This window comes from Coenobita brevimanus, chromosome 28 (genome assembly GCF_032717465.1).
Source record: "Coenobita brevimanus isolate Jiangsu-jjx chromosome 28, ASM3271746v2, whole genome shotgun sequence".
In the NCBI taxonomy this organism is placed as follows: domain Eukaryota; kingdom Metazoa; phylum Arthropoda; class Malacostraca; order Decapoda; family Coenobitidae; genus Coenobita; species Coenobita brevimanus.
The window spans coordinates 6,068,369-6,087,194 of record NC_136981.1 but is presented as its reverse complement, the minus strand read 5'-3'; positions in this window follow the sequence as shown (position 1 = coordinate 6,087,194).

Here is an 18,826-nt window from a genome sequence, read left to right as displayed (position 1 = left end):
GCCAGATGCTATTAGTTTGCCACTGCTGCCCCTCTACCAGTGCTTACTTGTGTCGGACCCTGCCAGATGCTGTTCCCTGCTACTTCAGACGATTCTCATGTTTATAATGTGATGTATTTGTGTATGTTGAATACTCAAAATATACGTTTGAAATTTTCTTTCTTGTTTACTTATCTTTTGAATATGTATTTTTTTTTTTTTGTAGACTTTCTGCCTATGTTGCCTATGTTTATTAATAGCAGGGAAATCATTGGCTCTGGTTAGCACTAATACTAAGAACATAGATACAAATAACATTTATAACCTAAAAAAAAAAAAACTTACTCAAAATACATTTATAAAAAGAAATCAATAAAAAACTTATTAGGAATAAAAAAATGAAATTAAAAAAAAATGCAAAAAGTAGCAAAAAAAAATAGCGAAAAAGGGCAAAAAAACTGATTTTGAGGACCCCCCAAAATATACTAAGTCGATTGCCTTGTTTAAGGTGACCAGGTTCTGCGTCGAGCCTCTGATAATCCGAAGAGCGTCCGGAGACAAACTGAAAAGAAAAAAACGTGTTAGGAAAAAAAAAAAAAAGTAAAATAGTCCCCCACCCCCGTTCCCTTCTCCCTACCACCACAGCTCGAGGAGGGGAGAGAGAGAGAACGGGGGTGGGGGAGCTAAAAGGAGGAAAGCTGGGTGGATGGAGGGGTGATTAGTGGGTGAGGGTGTAACAGGAGCGCTCACAGCCTCGCGGACGGCCATCTTGGATTTGAAAGTTGCCAGCTAGGATTACTATGAGCGATTTTTTGGACTTAGTAATTTTTTTTTTTGACCGAGTTGCCAGTTAGTGAATTTATGAAGGAATTTTTGGACTTACCAGAATCACATCATTGCATGACTGAAATATCAGTTAATGAATATACGAATGATTTTTTTTGGACAATAATATTCCGAGATGTCAAGATAAAAAATATATATATTAAACCGAGATGGAAAGACACAATATACAGTATTACAAGAGTGAATTATGAGATTTGTCAATCATACAAATTTTTAAAACTTTGAAAAGATATTTAGGCGGTAATATAGCTCAATAAAAAATAGTTTGGATCGTAAAAATTTGATGGCGAAATACTGAACTTAGAGGACTACATTGCTATACTCCTTTCACCTTAACTTGGCCCGGATTTTCGTTACTTTGCAGCTTTTTTCACGCAGCTCACTGATGGAAAAAGACAATACTGCTGCTCTACATTCTCCTCTTATCACTTCTTGGTAACTAGCACCTTAATCTAGCGTTAATCTATTGCTACAACTCAGTATTCAAGATGGGGAGACGGCAGTTTTTGGCCAACTTTCAGTGAAAAGGGTATAGCAGTTTTAAAGCAAGTACGAGTGAAAAGGATCTAGATGACAATAAATGTTTTAGACAATACATGAAACGCCAATCATTAGTTTAAAAAATGTGGAGATGGCAGTTTTTGGCCAAGTTTGAGTGAAAAGGGTATAGCAGTTTTAGGCCAAGTACAAGTGAAAAGAGTCTAGACATTAAATGTTTTAGACAACACATGAAACGCCAATCATTAGTTTTAAAGGTGGGAGATAATTTTGCTTGCGATATTCTGGACTTTATAATACTTTTCAATGCAATTATATATGAAGCCCTCCTTTCCAGTGACGTATTTTCTTTTCATATACTCCTGTTACCCTCAGACGATTTTACTTAGCTTAGGAAAGGCATCACGTAAGGTAAGGGTTGACGGCTATCTCAAAACCTTCACCAGTTAAATATATATATATATATATATATATATATATATATATATATATATATATATATATATTCTAAGATGAGGAAAATCGTCTGGAAGTAGGAAGATTAAAAACGGCCACGTATTCAAGGAGTTACAATAAAATATCGAGTTGCTTAATTAATTAATGGACGGGTTGGAACGCAGAAATTATTAATGCAAATTACGCCTTTTACCCGATGCCTCATTTTCTCTATTTTCGCTATTCCCTTATGTTTTAATGGGTTTAGCATAGACTTCTCAGACTGGAAATGTTAGCTACAGTCTTCAGTAACTTCTTCCCTCCTAAGGGGCTCTCTTGGGCTAAACAGAATCGCAACAAGAATAAAATAAAATACGTCATTGGAGTGAGAGGGTTAAATGTCTGATTTGCTATTTTCTTGATACTTTGGACTCGGATTAAATTTGAAATGCTGAAATTACGGAATTATTCTTTTCACTATGACGGCGGGATTATACTGCCATATATTTGATTCGAGTACTGTCGGTATACTTATAATAATCGTGTCAGTACGAGGATGTCTCTTATATACAGCGTGGTTTTCCTTTTGTAGTAAAGCACAGTTCATAGTCTGGTAACATAACATCATGAAAAAAACTTCTTAAAAACTATCAAGGGAGTGAAATGGGAGGGTTGGCAGCTTTTTGGCGTAAAGTAAAATTCTTAACTATTTTCTTCTACTTAATGAAATGTCCCTAAAAATAACTTTATCTATTCGTAGTCATAAATAATTAAGTTCAGTATTTCGGCATAAAATATTAGTGGAACTTTGGAAATTTTTAGTTTCTCGATCATTTTAATATCAATATAATTAATGCTAGCTTGTCATTAACATAATGTGACTCGCACGAGTAAATAAGTGGGCGTGAGCACTCCTGGTACACAATGATACAAGGCTACATGGAACTGACTGCACAACAGGCTACGGTACAGCATATCTAACCTGATCTCTTCGTAGTCGGCCTCATAAACGGCATAATTATCTACCAATATTTACAGGGTACCCATTATACAATAGGGTACTTCACTTTACATAAGGGACATCCAACCACATTAATACGATATTTACAGGTAGCTGAAGCTGGCATCACTGAGGACTAAATTTGATAATGATAGTGTAAAATCTGATTTTTTTTTTTTTTTTTATCATGAAAGTAAATTGTTTCCGCTGTCAGTCAAAAAGTTTGGCGAAACAGAATCTGTCAGTCCATTGAAAACTTCCCGGCACTGGATGCACGCAGAAGTTATAAGGACCTGATTATATAATTCGGGTGCACAAAACAACGGCCAGGTGAAGGACGAACAATAAGCAAAAGCAAAATGGGGCACAATTAACAGCTCTAGTTTTCAGTGACTCCTAATCCAGCAACACCTACACTCGAGACGAACAACACGCACTCTTCTGCCACACCAAATCCAGCACCACACTCTCTTATAACAGCAACTCTAGTTAGTCTCTCTCCATAAAACTGTAGGACTCGACAGTAGGCAGCGACAAGGACGGAAGAGGATAATGAGTTACACTGAGTTAAAGAATATGTATGGGTAAAGTATCCTGGAGGTGATTTTGTACACGGTCATATCACATACATCACTACACCATCTCATGTCACCATCAGTTTGCTCGTCACTACGCACAACACATCACTTCCACTCCTCCCAAAGTCGCCTACAGCACCCCTCCTTACGCCACCTGCATCATCATACCGTTATGCTCCAGCCACCACACACAGTACCACACTTTACTCCTCCCACACTACCACACCATCTCCACCACCACCACTCCATCACACCTCTCACACCGCCATCGTTTGACCTATACCATCGCACACACAACACCACATCACCACTCCACCCAAAACATTTCCACGCACCCACACATCCTATCATCACTCCACTTGCACCATCCACATGCCATTCCACTCGCACCACCACCCCACACCAACCACATCACAACATCAACCACACCACCGCAATACATTTCACCCAGCAAACCACCAGAGCTGTCAATTGTTACAGTAGCAAATTCAGTCCTCGTGATGCTTTGTTTCCACGTCTGACAAAATTTCATTTTTTTTTTTTTTAGCAAGTTTTTTCATTATCACCAGCTTACAGTAATGGATCGTTCATGTGTAGCTTATTCCATGTAGCCTTGAAATACACACCACTAAACACATCGAATACACAAACAAATAACACAAAACAAACACAGAAAATATAATGGTGAAATCTGTCCAGCCTTCTAGAGTAAAATTTGTTCAAGTAAATCTCTTGAAAAAATTAAAGAAATATAATAAAAAGGCGATAAACCGAAAAAATATTATCACATTAGTTCTGGGGTGACTTGGGAAGCAGTGTTAGGCAATATTCTGACAAGAGGGAGGGTACGGTAGTGTTAGGCTGAGTAATGTAAGGTAGAGAAGGTTAGAGTAGGTTGTGTGGGGTAAGGTAGAGTGAGGTAAGGTAGGTTAGGCATACCGGCCGGCGAAGTAAGGTAGGGGAGGGTAAGGCAGGGTAGGATAAGGAAGAAGAGGGTTAGGTAGGGTGGGATAAAGGAAGGTAGGGTAGAGCAGGCTAAGGTAGAATACTGTAGAGCAGGGTAAAGTAGGGTCTGTAGAGATGAGTAGGATAGGGTAAGGGTAAGGTAAGACAGGGTAGCGTAGGGTACGGTAGGACAAAGTCGAGTAGGGTACGGTAAGGTAAAGAGCAAAGTAGGGTAGGGCAGGGTAGGATACTGTAAGGTAAGGTAGGGTAGAACTGATTAACGTAAGGTTGGGTAGGATAAGGTAAGGTAGGGTAGGATCAGGTTAGGATAGAATGAGTTGGGTAGGGTAGGACAGGTCAGGGTAGGGTAGGGTAAGATAAAGAAGGAAAAGATAGGGCAGATTAAAATTAGAGTAAGTTAGATTAAGCTTCGAAAGGGTAGGTTGGGTTAGATTTGGTTATGTTTGGCTTGGTGGGGTTAGGGTACGGTAGGGTGAGGTTGGATGAAGTAGGGTAGGACAAGGCTACGTAGGGTGGTTTAATAGATTTGGGTAGCGTAAGGGAGGGTAGGTTAGGAAAGGAAAGTATAGGGGTACGGCACAACTGGATAGAGTGGATATGGAGTAAGGGACAGAGAATAGATTATGGATTGGGTAGGGTAGATTTGGTTACGTTAAGCCGCATCACAAAATAATGCTTGAAATTAAACTAGAAACACAAAATTCAACCCACATAATCAATAACTTCTTTTGATCATCCATTAAGACTGATTTTACTTCGAACTTTGAATTTATATATATATATATTTGTTTTACTTGATGAAAACAAACAGGATAAGAATGGGAATCAGGGTTTTTACATCTATCAAAATCTGGACAGACTTCACAGTAAAATATATATATATATATATATATATATATATATATATATACAAAAACATCTTACCCTCTGCTTGACTGACACACAAAAATCTGGTTAAAGTTCTTTGAGTTTAGGAACATGGAGTCCTTGTATTCTGCAGTAATATATAAAAAAATGTGCATTTTTCTAAATCATTAGCTTACTTTGTGTGTCAGTTGAGCTCAGGGAAATATAATGTACAAAAAAAACTGTCAAAAAAAGCTGAATATTAATGCTTCTTGCCTTCCCTTGCATCATTCTTAATTAGATTTTTTTTACCCTCCTCCTTTTCTGTCCTGCCTCACTTCTTCTCCATTTTCACCCTCATTCCCTCCCCTTCCGCCCTGTCATTGCCTGCATCTCCCGCCCTACAGATATACAGTACTCGTGCTTGTTTTATGTGTGTGTGTGTGTGTGTGTGTGTGTGTGTGTGTGTGTGTGTGTGTGTGTGTGTGTGTGTGTTCGTGTGCGTGTGCGTGTGCTTGTGCTTGTGCTTGTGCTTGTGCTTGTGCTTGTGCAGGTGCGTGTGCGTGCTTGTGTGCTTGCGTGTGTGTGTGTGTGTGTGTGTGTGTGTGTGTGTGTGTGTGTGTGTGTGTGTGTGTGTGTGTGTGTGTGTGTGTGTGTGTATGCGTGCGTGCGTGTGCGTGTACGTGTGCGCTCACAACTTTATCTGACTTACTTTTCCCTGTCATACTTCCTCTTTACCTCTAAATTCTTCCTCCTTCACTTCTCCACACCCTACGTCTCTCCCTTTCCCCTTTCCCTCCTCTCAAGACCTCCCTCTCTCCCTCTCCCTCCCCCCCCCTCTCTCTCTCTCTCTCTCTCCTCCTCTCTTTCTCTCTCTCTCTCTCTCTCACACCCACCCACAGCCACACCCACAGCCACACCCACCCACACCCACACACACACACCACCTTTCCTAGCCCAACTATTACCCAATTTTCCTTACCCAGCTTATCTATCTATCATCCCATCCCACCATACCTACCTAGTTTTTTCCTATTCTGTCCTTATGGCTGGGTAATAACAATGGCAGATGTTGCTAAATAAAAAAAAAATAGTAATATCCACTTAGCTTCCACCATCAAGGAGTGGAGATGTGAACTGCTGGCTGTCTGGATGGCTGGGTGTGGGTGGTGGATGGGTGACTGCCGATCCGTCCGTCCATCTGTCGACAAAAATCATTATCAGTATCATCATTATCATTACCACCATCATCATTATCGTCATATTCTTAACTATAATCGTAATCATTATCATCATCTTCATCATCATCACTGTACTCATGGCTATGCCCTCACTGATTTAAATGGAGAGCTAGAAAAAATACACTCACACACACGCACCCACCCACCCACCCACCCACCCACACACACCCACCCACCCACACACACACACACACACACACGCACGCACGCACACACAAAACCACTCCCACACCCACACACCCACACCCACCCACCCACACACACACACACACACACACACACACACACACACACCGGTATTTTCTTAATAATCAGGATCATAAACATTATAATTATAGTCATCATCATCATCATCATCTTAACTCTGTTCTTGCTTTCATTATATCAAACACTATTTCTGCCATTCATTAAATCAGTCACTAGGTTAATCAATCAATCAGTCAGTCAGTTTTCCGGTTAATCAGTCATTAAGTCAAGCCATCAGCCTAAATACAAGGGTCAGGAAACAGGGAGAACAAGATAAAAAATTATATGATGTACTAGACAATGTACTAAATGGGTTAATATATAGAAAAAAATCACCCAATACATCAAGAGTAAAGTCAAACACTTACCGCCTGGCCGAGGGAGAGAGGGCGACTGAGATGGAGCCGGGAGGGAGAGGGGTTCAAACGCTTCGAACAGGCAAAAGACATACTGTGGGTGGCATGTGAGGCTTCGGAGCGCTTCTTCCTAAACGATTTCCATTGCTTTTGCTTCTGACGCCTTAAAATGATCTTATTTTATGTATGGTGTGTAAGAGACTGACTAGGAGAACGTATGTGAGTGAGGTTGAAGGGGAGAGGGAGATGGGGAGACGGAGAATGAGATAGTGTGGAGAGGTGTATGAGAGAGGGGTGTGAGATGGAGGGAGAGCATTCAAACGGTAGAGAAGAGAGCAACATGGAGGCGATTTGTTTGTGGCCACCCCTAAAGTGATGGAGGCGGAGAGGTGTACCAGAGAGAGGTGTGAGTTAGAGTGAGAGCATCCAAATGGCAATAACAGGGCGACAATGAGGTGATTTGTTTGTGGCCACCCCAATCGAGATTAAGGCGTCTGGCTCTAGATATATTAATATCGACATAGATTACTCTGGTAACATTTAAGAGGATATGGAGGTGTATTATGCTGATTAAACCGCTGAGGAAAAGATGTTACATAAAAACTGCAAGAGCCAATCCCATTGTACCCCCATTCGAGGTGTAGGGTCCCGAGGCTAGGCTAAAATAGTCAAGTAGAACATACGGGTAGATGACTAGCCTACTCCCCGTAATAACTTGTCATCTCTTGTGATCAACTGGACCACTTTGACACACACATTTACCAACAGATTTATGATTTAGTTTATTATCTATCTATCTATCTATCTATCTGTCTGTCTATCTACCTACCTACCTACCTACCTATCTATTTATTCATATCTCTGCCTATCTGTCTATCTGTCTGCCTATCTGGCCAGACACGTCAATCCCGGAAGAGGGTGCAAACAGCTGATCTCTGTCTAGGTGCAAAACATTTAGCAACTATGTATTGTTTCAGAGTTACTACACTACACCACCCGTAATTCATTCTTTTTAACTAGGCGGATATTTTTGTCCTTTTACTGAATATTTCTCATGACACAATGGCAGGATAAGACAAAGGTATGGCTAGGCATCCTTTTCATAGTACTTCTTCGTGACTAGCATCATGGTCTAGTATTAATCTCTTGCAATAGCTCGGGATTCTGGATGGAGTGATGCCAATTTTATGTCCAGTTAAAGTGAATAGAATGTAGAGTTGATGGAGTACAGTAAATAAAAAATGATACACATATGCATAAATGTGGCAAATTTGATCATACGGGGTACAGCTGCAAAAACAATAACGAAACACAACACTACTGTGCATTAGAAGCTTAGTGAGGATTGCCAAAATACAATAGTATACCATAATATATTGTTTTCTGTGATAGCAATCAGTCTTAGAAAACAAAAAATAGTGGCAAACTATAATATTTTTCCCTTTTTGTCATTTTTGTCAGATAATTTAACATAGCTCAGGTGAACCCCGTCGGACTGTATCAACATGGCATAAGCTAGATTTCTTTTGATACTAAGAATGACCAGAGACTTCGAAATACCATAAAAAGAAAAAAAAAAAAGAGAACATCACTCACTAACACTTGATCAAATGCCATCACCAACTCTTTCTTGATGTACTCTAACCTGATATACTCTTTCCACCTTAACTTGACCTAAAACTGCCAACTCTTCATCTTGAGAGCTGAGGTGCAGCAATAGATTAATACTAGAATATTATGCTAGTCACGAAGAAAGCTCTATGGAATGACTGTAAGACTGCAATATTCTCTTCTGCCACTGAGCTACGTCAAATAAGCTCTAAAAGGACGCAAATCTGGGCCAAGTTAAGGTGATAAGAGTACAGTATTTTGGCCACAAGAAATCCATCAAACTCTACTCACTGACAGGGTGGTCTATATATAGCACTGCTCTTCCACTTTGGCGGACAGTTTCTCGTGGGTTGCAGGACAGGTCATACCGTTATCAGTGTCTGTCCTGTATTATTCATTCACTCCCTACTCCCCCTACTACACTCACGCCCATACCAGCTGACTGAGCCGTTCTCGCACCACACAAGATACTTTCATGATGAGCACATCTTAAACAAAAAAATAAAGAAGAAGAAGTTCAGACTATTCAAGACTCTCTCTCTCTCTCTCTCTCTCTCTCTCTCTCTCTCTCTCTCTCTCTCTCTCTCGCTAATACCTTCAGACAAACTTAACTGAGTTCATTTTAAGTGGACGCAAAAGTGCCATCTCTCCACCTTGAATATTGAACTATAGCAAGAGATTAGCACTAAACTATGGTGTTAGTCACGAAGAAGTGCTGTGGGAGGGAAGTAGAACCGTAGTCTTGTCCTTTTTTCGCCAATGGTGTACGTGGAACAGATGTAAAAGAACGAAAATCACAGCCACCTTAAAATAAACGGACTAGAGGTACAGACTTAGCTCCTTCGATCCAGTATGATTTTAAACTGTATTTCTTTTACCTCCAGACGATTTTCTTAAGGTTAGGGAGGTTTCGCAGCCTTGGAGGGGTTAAGGAAGGCTTCATCCAACCCCTCAGGCTTGAATCGCGTCTACGTAACTGAATAAAATCGTCTTCCGCTTACCTGAGCTGCATAAACACAAAAAAAAGTCTCTTAATTATTCACTACAATGGCTTTTTTTGCTATTCATTTTTGCAATCTTCAGACGATTTTCTTCATCTTAGGAGAACTTTTCAGGCATATGTAGTGTTTCTTATGAAATTGCAAGGATGGACACACACACACACACACACACACACACACACACACACACACACACACACACACACACACCAAAATCTGTATGAAGATAGACGAGGAAAACACATACACACACACACACACACACACACACACACACACCAAGAACTGTATGTTGATAAACGAGGAAAGGTTCACACACACACACACACACACACACACACACACACACACACACACAGCCCCCCCACACAAACACCCAGCCCCGCACACCCACCAATCCGTTTTTTAAAATTCTCTGGAAAGGAAAACCCAGAAGTGGAGGAGAGACTGACGGCCGGATTTAAGTTGCACATACACACACAAAAGTTTCCGGTCAAAGTTACGCACAAGACACTCCACGACAACCGGGAAATTAGTTCGTAGGAAAACACACACGCGGCGCCGAGGGAAGTTCCACGCACAAACAATGAGCACCCGGGGGGAAGGCAGGTACTGGGCAGGTAGCGAAGGTAAGCAGGAAGGTAGGAAAGGAGACAGAGAGGGGAGGCTGGACATGGAGTAGGAGACAGAAAAGCAGGGAAGAAGTTAGGCAGGAAGATAGACAGGAAGAAGGAGGGGAAGTGGTGTATAGAGTAGGCAGGAACATAGGAAGGTAAGCAGGGAGGACGGAGAGTGAATTACAGTACAGGAGAGGTTCCACGGCTAACAATAATTTTACACACAAACACTGGATCACCTGAAGGAAGAATGAGGATTAGAGAGTTAGCAATAAGATGGGCAAGCAGGCAGGAAAGCAAGGTGAGGGATGGGGTAGGCAAGCAGGGAAACAGGCAGGAATAAAAGTTAGGCACAGAGCAGGAAGACAGGCAATCAGGCAAGCAGATAGGCAGGGAGAAGGGGCGGGTAAAGGACAAGCAGGTAGAGAGGCAGAGAAGTGCAGCTGCGGTCAAAAGTTCCCCACATAAACCCTGGAACGCCTGTAGGGAAAATGAAAGTTGGTGTAAAGAGCAAGTACGAAGGGAGGCGAGCAGGTATGAAGGCAGGGGAGGGAAGAATGGGGTACAGTGCAGGTGGGAAGGTAGGCAGACAGGTAGGTGGGCAGGCAGGTAGAAGGAGGGGTGAGTTAAGGACAAGCAGACAGGCAGGAGGGCAGGAAGGTGGCAGGAGGGGTGGAACACAGTGTAGGAGGGCAGATAGTAAAGTAGGAAAGCAGACGAACAAATGAGGGAGGAGGAATGTGGCATGGAGCAAGAACGAAGGCAGGGAGGTACAGCTAAGGTGAATCTATCTATCTATCTATTGCCAGACGCCTCAATCCCGTTTGGGGTGGCCACAAACAAATCGCCTCCAAGTCGCCCTGTCCCCCGCCATTTCACTGCCCTGCTCCCAACTCACACCCCCCTCTCTCATATACCTCTCCACCCCATCCCTCCATCTCATCCTCGGCCTCCCCCTCCCTCTTCCCCCCTCCACCTCACTCACATACACTCTCTTCGTCAGTCTTTCACCCTCCATCCTCTCCACATGGCCAAACCACCTCAGTGTGTTCCTCATAACGCTTCCTATCACATCCACATCCACACCACAACGCTCCTTTATATCCTCATTCGTCAGCCTGTCTCTCCACGTGACTCCACAGGCTCCTCTTAAATAACTCATTTCCACTGCTCTCACTCTTGACTTGTGTCCTTCCAACAATGTCCAAGCTTCACTTCCGTATGTTAGAGTTGGTATCACAATACTGTCATGTAGTAACTTTTTCACTTCCATGCTCACTTCCCTGTTCCTTATCACTGCTTTCAAGGAACCAGCAACCTTTCTTCCCTGCTGTACCCTTTCAAGCACTTCACCCTCCAAACCTCCATCCTTACTCATCACACTACCCAAATACTTAAACGTACTCACATTTTCCAATTCCTCACCATCCAACCTCGCTGTACATTCACTAACTTCACCTCTCTCAAAGACCATCACTTTACTCTTCCCTACATTCACCTTTAGGTTCCGTTTCTTACACACTCTCTCAAACTCATCCACCAAGCCTTGCAGCTCCCCTTCGTCTTCACTCAACAACACAGTATCAACTGCAAACAACAGTAAAGGGAGTTTCCAGACACTATCCTCTCTCACCAGGGCCACTCCAACATCCACTACCCTACCTTGTACCTCTTTTATTACCCCATCCATGTACAGATTGAACAACCATGGAGACATGACACATCCCTGTTTCAAACCAACTTTCAAAGAGAAAAATTCACTTAGTTCACCATCCACACGCACTGCAGCCTTCGCACCATCGTACATACTCTTCACAGCATTCAACAACTTCCCATCTACTCCATATATTCTTAACACTTTCCACAATCCTTGTCTATCCACCCTGTCATATGCTTTCTCCAAATCCATGAAAGCCGCATACAACTTCTTTCCCTTCTCTAGAAACTTTTCCACTAAAGATCTAAGAATGAATATCTGATCTACACAACCTCTTCCCTTCCTAAAGCCTCCCTGTTCTTCTCCAACTAATTTCTCTGTTCTTTCTCTAAGTCTGTCTATAAGTATCCTACCATACACTTTTCCTATTATACTAAGAAGACAAATGCCCCTATGATTACCACACACTTCTTTTTCCCCTTTTCCTTTGTACAAGGGAATAATTATACCTGACTTCCAATCCTCTGGGACTCTACCTTCCTCCCAGGCCAATCTGCACATCTTCCACATCCATTCTACTACTATCCCTCCCCCATGCTTCAGCATTTCACCACACACTCCATCAATTCCTGGGGCTTTCCCCGATTTAACTTTCTTCATTGCTTCCACAACTTCTATCCTACTGATTTCTTCCTGTCTTCTCACCTCCCTCCTTCTCCCAGCCATTCCCCAGCCACTTATACTCGCATTACTTCCATCCTCTACGTTCAACAATTCCTTAAAGTGTTCTCTCCATCTGCTCACTTTTTCTCCCTTCTCCACTAGTAAGCTACCATTTTTATCTTTCACTCCCCTGCTAACTTCTCTTCCACCCTGTCTTACTCTTTTCACTTCTCTCCAGAACATTTTCTTACAGTCCCTCCACTTTACACTCAGATTCCTTCCAAATTCCTCATCCACTCTCTTCTTACTCTCTCTTACTAATCTTTTCACCTCTCTCTTCCTTTCCACATATAACTCTCTCTTCCGCCTCTCAACTTCTTCCACGCCCCTATTTCTCATCCATTCATTGTATGCTTTCTTCTTTTGTGCCACAGCCTGTTTCACCTCTTCAGTCCACCACGCTGTTCCTTGCACCCCCCTCCGTCTTCTCTTCCTTCCACACACCACATCACATGCTGCACATATTTCTTCTGTAAATATCTTACACATACCTTCCACGTCTCCCATCTGCTCCAATTCATATTTGCCCAATCGTTCCTCCACTTCTTTCTTATACTCTGCCTTTTTCTCATCCTCTTGTAACCTTTCCACTTTCCTTGCAACTACTCCTTCCTCTCGTCTTTCCCTTCTTCTATTCCTCCATCTCACTTGCATCCTAATTCTGGCCACCACCAAGTAGTGGTCAGAAAGTCCACTCCCCCAACCTCTATACACTCTTGCATCCTTTACACATCTTCGCATCCTTTCATCCACACACACATAATCAATCATTGCCTTCCTTTCATTCAGTTCACCACCCACCCTTCTCATCACTCGCCATGTATACCTGTGGATCATTTTATGCCTGAAGAGGGTATTGGCTATCACCAACCCCCTCCCAGCACAAATGTCCACTAACGCATTCCCATTCTCATCTATCTCAGCAGGCACACCCCACTCACCAACTATTCCATCCACCTTCACATTACCAACTTTACCATTCATATCACCAATCAAAAACACTCTCTCATTCCTTCCAAACTTTTCCATGCACACTTCCACATTTGTCCAGAACTCTTCTCTCACTCTTCTAGCACGATCTTGCGTTGGCGCATACACACACACAATCGCCCACATTTGTATTCCAACTTTCAACTTTACCCACACAATCCTTGACCCAACTGATCCATATTGTCTTATGCTCTTCTTCCATCTTTTACTTACAACTATACACACTCCTTCCTTCGCCCTCTCATTCTCATCTACTCCTGCACATATACCCCATCCATACTCCCATTCTCTCACACTTTCACCTCTCCATTTTGTTTCAGTTATTCCACATACATCCACTTTCGCATCCTCAAGCACCTGGACAATCTCTCTCTCTTTCACCTCATCATTCGCTCCTCTTACATTCCATGTACTCATTACCAAGTCCTTTGTCCGGTTCTGGGTCGTCATCGTTTGGTCAGTCCTTGTCCGAGGCTTCTTGTTTGTTTTTTTAGTTAGTTGTTTTCCGGGGAGGGGCACTAACCCTCCGCCAACCCTTTTAGTCGCCTTTTACGACAAGCAGGGATACTGGGGGAGTATTCTTGAAAACCCCCCTACCCCCAGGGGTAGTTATAGCTAAGGTGAAACTTTTCCTTTTTCCCTCGCGACATGGATCTTTGGTTTATTGCTCTGAAAAAACTTAAGTGTTGCCATGAGCATGCCGGCAATATTTCTGCTAAATACGATTAAAATATAATAAAAGCTCTTCGTTATTCGTGACCGGAACTATTCTCACGGCAGCCTTGACAATAGTTCCAGACATGCTTAAGCGAATGTTTTTTCCCCGATTCTAAGTAAATATAGTTAAAGGGTTAATGGACCACTCATGACAAAATTTAATGAGTCTGAGTGAAATAGGTCAACGATCAAGTATACGGTGCAAGTTCAAAGCTGACCTACTGTGGTGTTGGGAGTTTGATATATAACTTATATTTCTGGAAAAAGGACGGTTTTGTCATGTGTCACCAAAGCCTAGGACTGGGTTAAAAACGGATTAAAACTGTTCAGTCTCTCAAGGCAGGAACTATATTCACAGCTGCCGTGAGAATAGTTCCGGCTGTAGGAGAATAGTTCCGTCCATGCTAAAACGAACGGAAAACAGCTCCAGTGGGCTCATTTAGTTTCAATTATTAGTCTTTCTACATTAAATACTAAGAGTAATAACCCTTCTGAGAACCGAAAGAGAAAGTTCTTTTCTATCTTTGTATCTGTCTATACCCAAAACCATAATCCCGTAAGGGGTGCCGTTTGTCTTTGAGTTAGTGGTTTTACGAGAAGGGGCACTAACCCTCCGCCATCCCACTTGCTGACACTTAGGGAACACGTATGGCTTGGTCATATGGTTGCTACCGAGTGCTGTAAATGGTTTCCTGGCTTACGGGAAACCATTATGCTTGTTGCTCAGTGTAAAGCCAACTGGAAAGGAAACAAGAGTAACAAAAGGTGACAAGAAAGACGGGAGAAATAGGAAGAGCGGAGAGTTTTTATACAGTAGCAAATAAGTTAGGGAGATGGAAGGCAGAGTCGAGGTGATAAATTTAGTGTCGCCCTCCACTCACCAACAGCAAACCCTCCAGAAATCCAAGTGTTCATTGGATACTCTGCCTAAAATAACGAAAGCAATAGCCATCAGAGACCCTTCATAATTTTAGCCTCCTATGACTCCCTCTCAGTTGAATATATTTGTCTGGTGGATACGCTTTTGTGATTCACTGTCGCTAAATTTAATGGTCTAGTTTTAACAGGGATAAAATGTCATAACAGATGCGTCCAAGTGAAGGTTGACGGAATGATCTTTTTATACACACACACATGGAAAATTTAGTAGGAGTGAAAGGATTGATGTCCTATTCTACTCCCCTTCAGCAAGACGTCCTGCAATTTGTAGATATTTTTCATTAGATCGGATGAGTGATAACCCTAAAAGATAGGTAGATAAACAGATAATATATAGATAGATAGACAGACAGATGTTACCCATGGAAGCAGTGGAAGCTGAAAGTTGTTACTTGATATTTCTAGGAGATATGAAGAAACATCACTCTAGTTATGAGGTAAATAGAAAGGTCTCTGTATACACGAGTTAGTTACAACACACACATACAGGTAAAACAGAGTAGATGAGGAGTTAGTAATCTCCCTTACTCTCCCCTCAACAGCAACAAGACCAGCAATTCACGCCATTACTCACGTCGAATCAGCGGGGACACAGCCAGGTAGGTTTTGATATGGAAATCATGAATCCACAGAGTTCTGGCCTCGCTGCCTGACAAGTGGGAGGCACCTGGGGGAGACAAATATTGGGGAGCTGGGAGCCCAATTGTCGACTGTGGGAGAGGACGGGACGGTGGTCGTGGAGAGGGGGAATGCTTGTTGTGATATAGGACTGTGGTGGTGCGGGAGAGAGAGAATGCTTGTTGTGTTGTGGGTATTTGGTGATGCTGGGGAGAATGCATGCTGTGATGGAGCGAGGGAGAATGCCTGCTGTGTTATAGGGTGGTGATGGTACGAGAAAAAATGCTTGCTGTGGTAGAGTGAGGGAGAATGTTTGCTGAATTATGGCAATCTTAAGCCCTTTCTCTCTCCATTTCCTTCATAACCCTTCTACCCTCTCCTTATTCCCTCTCACCCACTTCCCCACCAACCCCTGTCCCTCACCAACTCCTCTTTTTTTTTTTTTTAACAGTTCTTTTATATGTTATTTTACTCACGCCCTTCCTTCTTCCTTCAGCTCACTTACCACGAATCTTTGTTTCATTTAAGTAATTTTTGTCTTCTCTTATTGTCCTTGAATAGTCATATTCCGTATTTTCTCTTCCCAGTCCTCTAACCAACCTATGTCAGTTCTAAGTCTCTTCAACTTTTTACTCTCTCACAGTCCTTCTACAATAGCCTTCCTCACATCCTTCCTTCCCCATCATCGCACCAACCTGTCTCTCTCTCCGATGTTATTTCTGTTGTCAGTTCCTTCATTCCCTTCACCACCACCATCAACATCCAATCATCCATTCCCCAAATTCATCTCCTCCCAGCCCCAGTCATTTCGAAGTCATCCCTCCAAAATCCTCTCCAATTCTTCTACCCACAGCTGCGATGCATCTCTCCCGTCAGCTCATCTCAAACAAACATCTGTCTCTCTTAGGTCTCTCTGCCATCAGATCCTTCAAAATCCTTCCAGCTTTACCCTTCATAAGTTCCTCCTCTATTCCACCTGCTTTGCCGTCAGTCATCCTATCTTAAGATCCTTCGTCTCCTACTCCGTTATATCCTTCCTGCTTTTTCTTACTCTGACCAATTTTCACCAGTTAAATGATCCTTCTGCCATAGCCTTCCAAGCATCCTTTCATTTCTCAACTCCTCTAGGCATCTTGCTTTCTCCTGCCTTTACTTCATCTTTCCTACCTTTACATCTTCAAAATCATTCTCCTCCTTGCCTCATTCTTTCCACATTCTCTTTCCTCCCACTACTACTACCTCCATCACATATATTTCTTCCTCCCCTTCCCCTCGCCCCTCCAAAATTACCACAGTCATACTCTTACCTCTTAAAAATCTTTCTTTCCTCTACCTTTGTCTTCTCCCGCCGTTTCTCACATCCGTCTTTCCCCTACATTCCTGACATCTTCTCATACATCCTTCCTTCCACCATCAACCCATCTCTCCTAAATAATCCGCTCATTAATTCTCCCACATTTTCCTTTCGACCCTCTACCCCCAGACACACCTCCTTTGACTTGCTCCGGTCCCCTCCCCCCACGTTTCAAGCCCCCACTTACCTCCTCTCGCTCTCCATCCCCCTACATAATCTGTCCCTCTATCCCCCTCCACTCTCCAACTTAGTCTGAGCATCACAAATAAAGTCTGGGCAATGAACTAAGCCCCAGTCTTCTTGCATACTCTCTGGCCCTTCCATCCATCTCTCTCTCCTCTCTGCACTTATCCAACCCCCCTTCTCCTCTCCGCCCCTACGATTCACCCATTCGCCCCTCTCTCCTTCACTTAATCCCTCTTCCACCTCCCCTGTTCCCCCTCCACCACTCTTCTGCTCCTCTCCATCCCTCTTCTCCTTTTCTCTACTCCTATTCACCCTGCTTCTGTGCCTGTCTGCTCCTCTCTTCTCCCTTCCACCCCCCTCTGCTCGACTCCAACCCCATTCCTTTAGTTCCTTCTCCCCTCCAGCCCTCTCACCCCCTTCTTTCTCCACTCCCCACACCCTGTCTACCCCCGCTCCATCCACCCACTCCCATCTCAGCAACACAAGTGAGGTATGGCTGCCAGATCAAGCCCCGCCTGCCTATTCAAGCGAGTTATCACCAGCATCTCTATTTCCCAGAGGAGCAAGTGGCGGTGCTTGATGAGAGTGATGGTAGGGCTGGGTGGTGTGAAGATGCGTGTGTGTGTGTGTGTGTGTGTGTGTGTGTGTGAGAGAGAGAGAGAGAGAGAGAGGGGGGGGAGGGGGGGAGCAAAGGGGTAGCCAAATAAGTGAGCACGGGGGAGTATAAAGGAACGCAAACAGCAACAGATCTGATAGCCCTGTTGAGACCGTTTGCAAGAGAGTGGATAATAACTAACGTAACTTTTCCGTGAGTGAAAGGCAAGGGGGAAACGATAGCAGCAGGGTTAGGGAAAGATAATACTGATAAAAGAGTGAGTAAATTAATGAGTGGGTGTGTTTGATGAAAATAATAATAGGAGTGTTTTGCTGTAACTGTTGTCCTGGGATGCTTTGTAGAAATGAGAGGTGTGGATCTGTCTTTCTATCTATTTATCCAGAGAGAGAGAGAGAGAGAGAGAGAGAGAGAGAGAGAGAGAGAGAGAGAGAGAGAGAGGATAATAAGAAATGGAGAGAGAATGTAGAGTAATAGGGAACAAGAAATAGTAATGAGTGACGGGATCAGAGTATATAAAAAAAAAAAGATTGAATGTACAAATAAACGGCAAAGGACCCCTAATGGAGAAAGGGTGAATTCAGCTCTCGATGCAACATGGATTTTCGAATTAACTAAACAGAACCTGACTCATGATGTTCCTTTTCATTTGAACGCCATTCACCACGCCGGGTGGTAACTATATAACCAACCCACACGTGTTCCCTACGTGTCAGCAAGAGGATTGGCGGAGGGTTAGCGTCCCTTCCTGTAAAACAACTAACTCACAGACAAAAGGCCACCTCTTACGGCATTATGGCGTCTGGCTA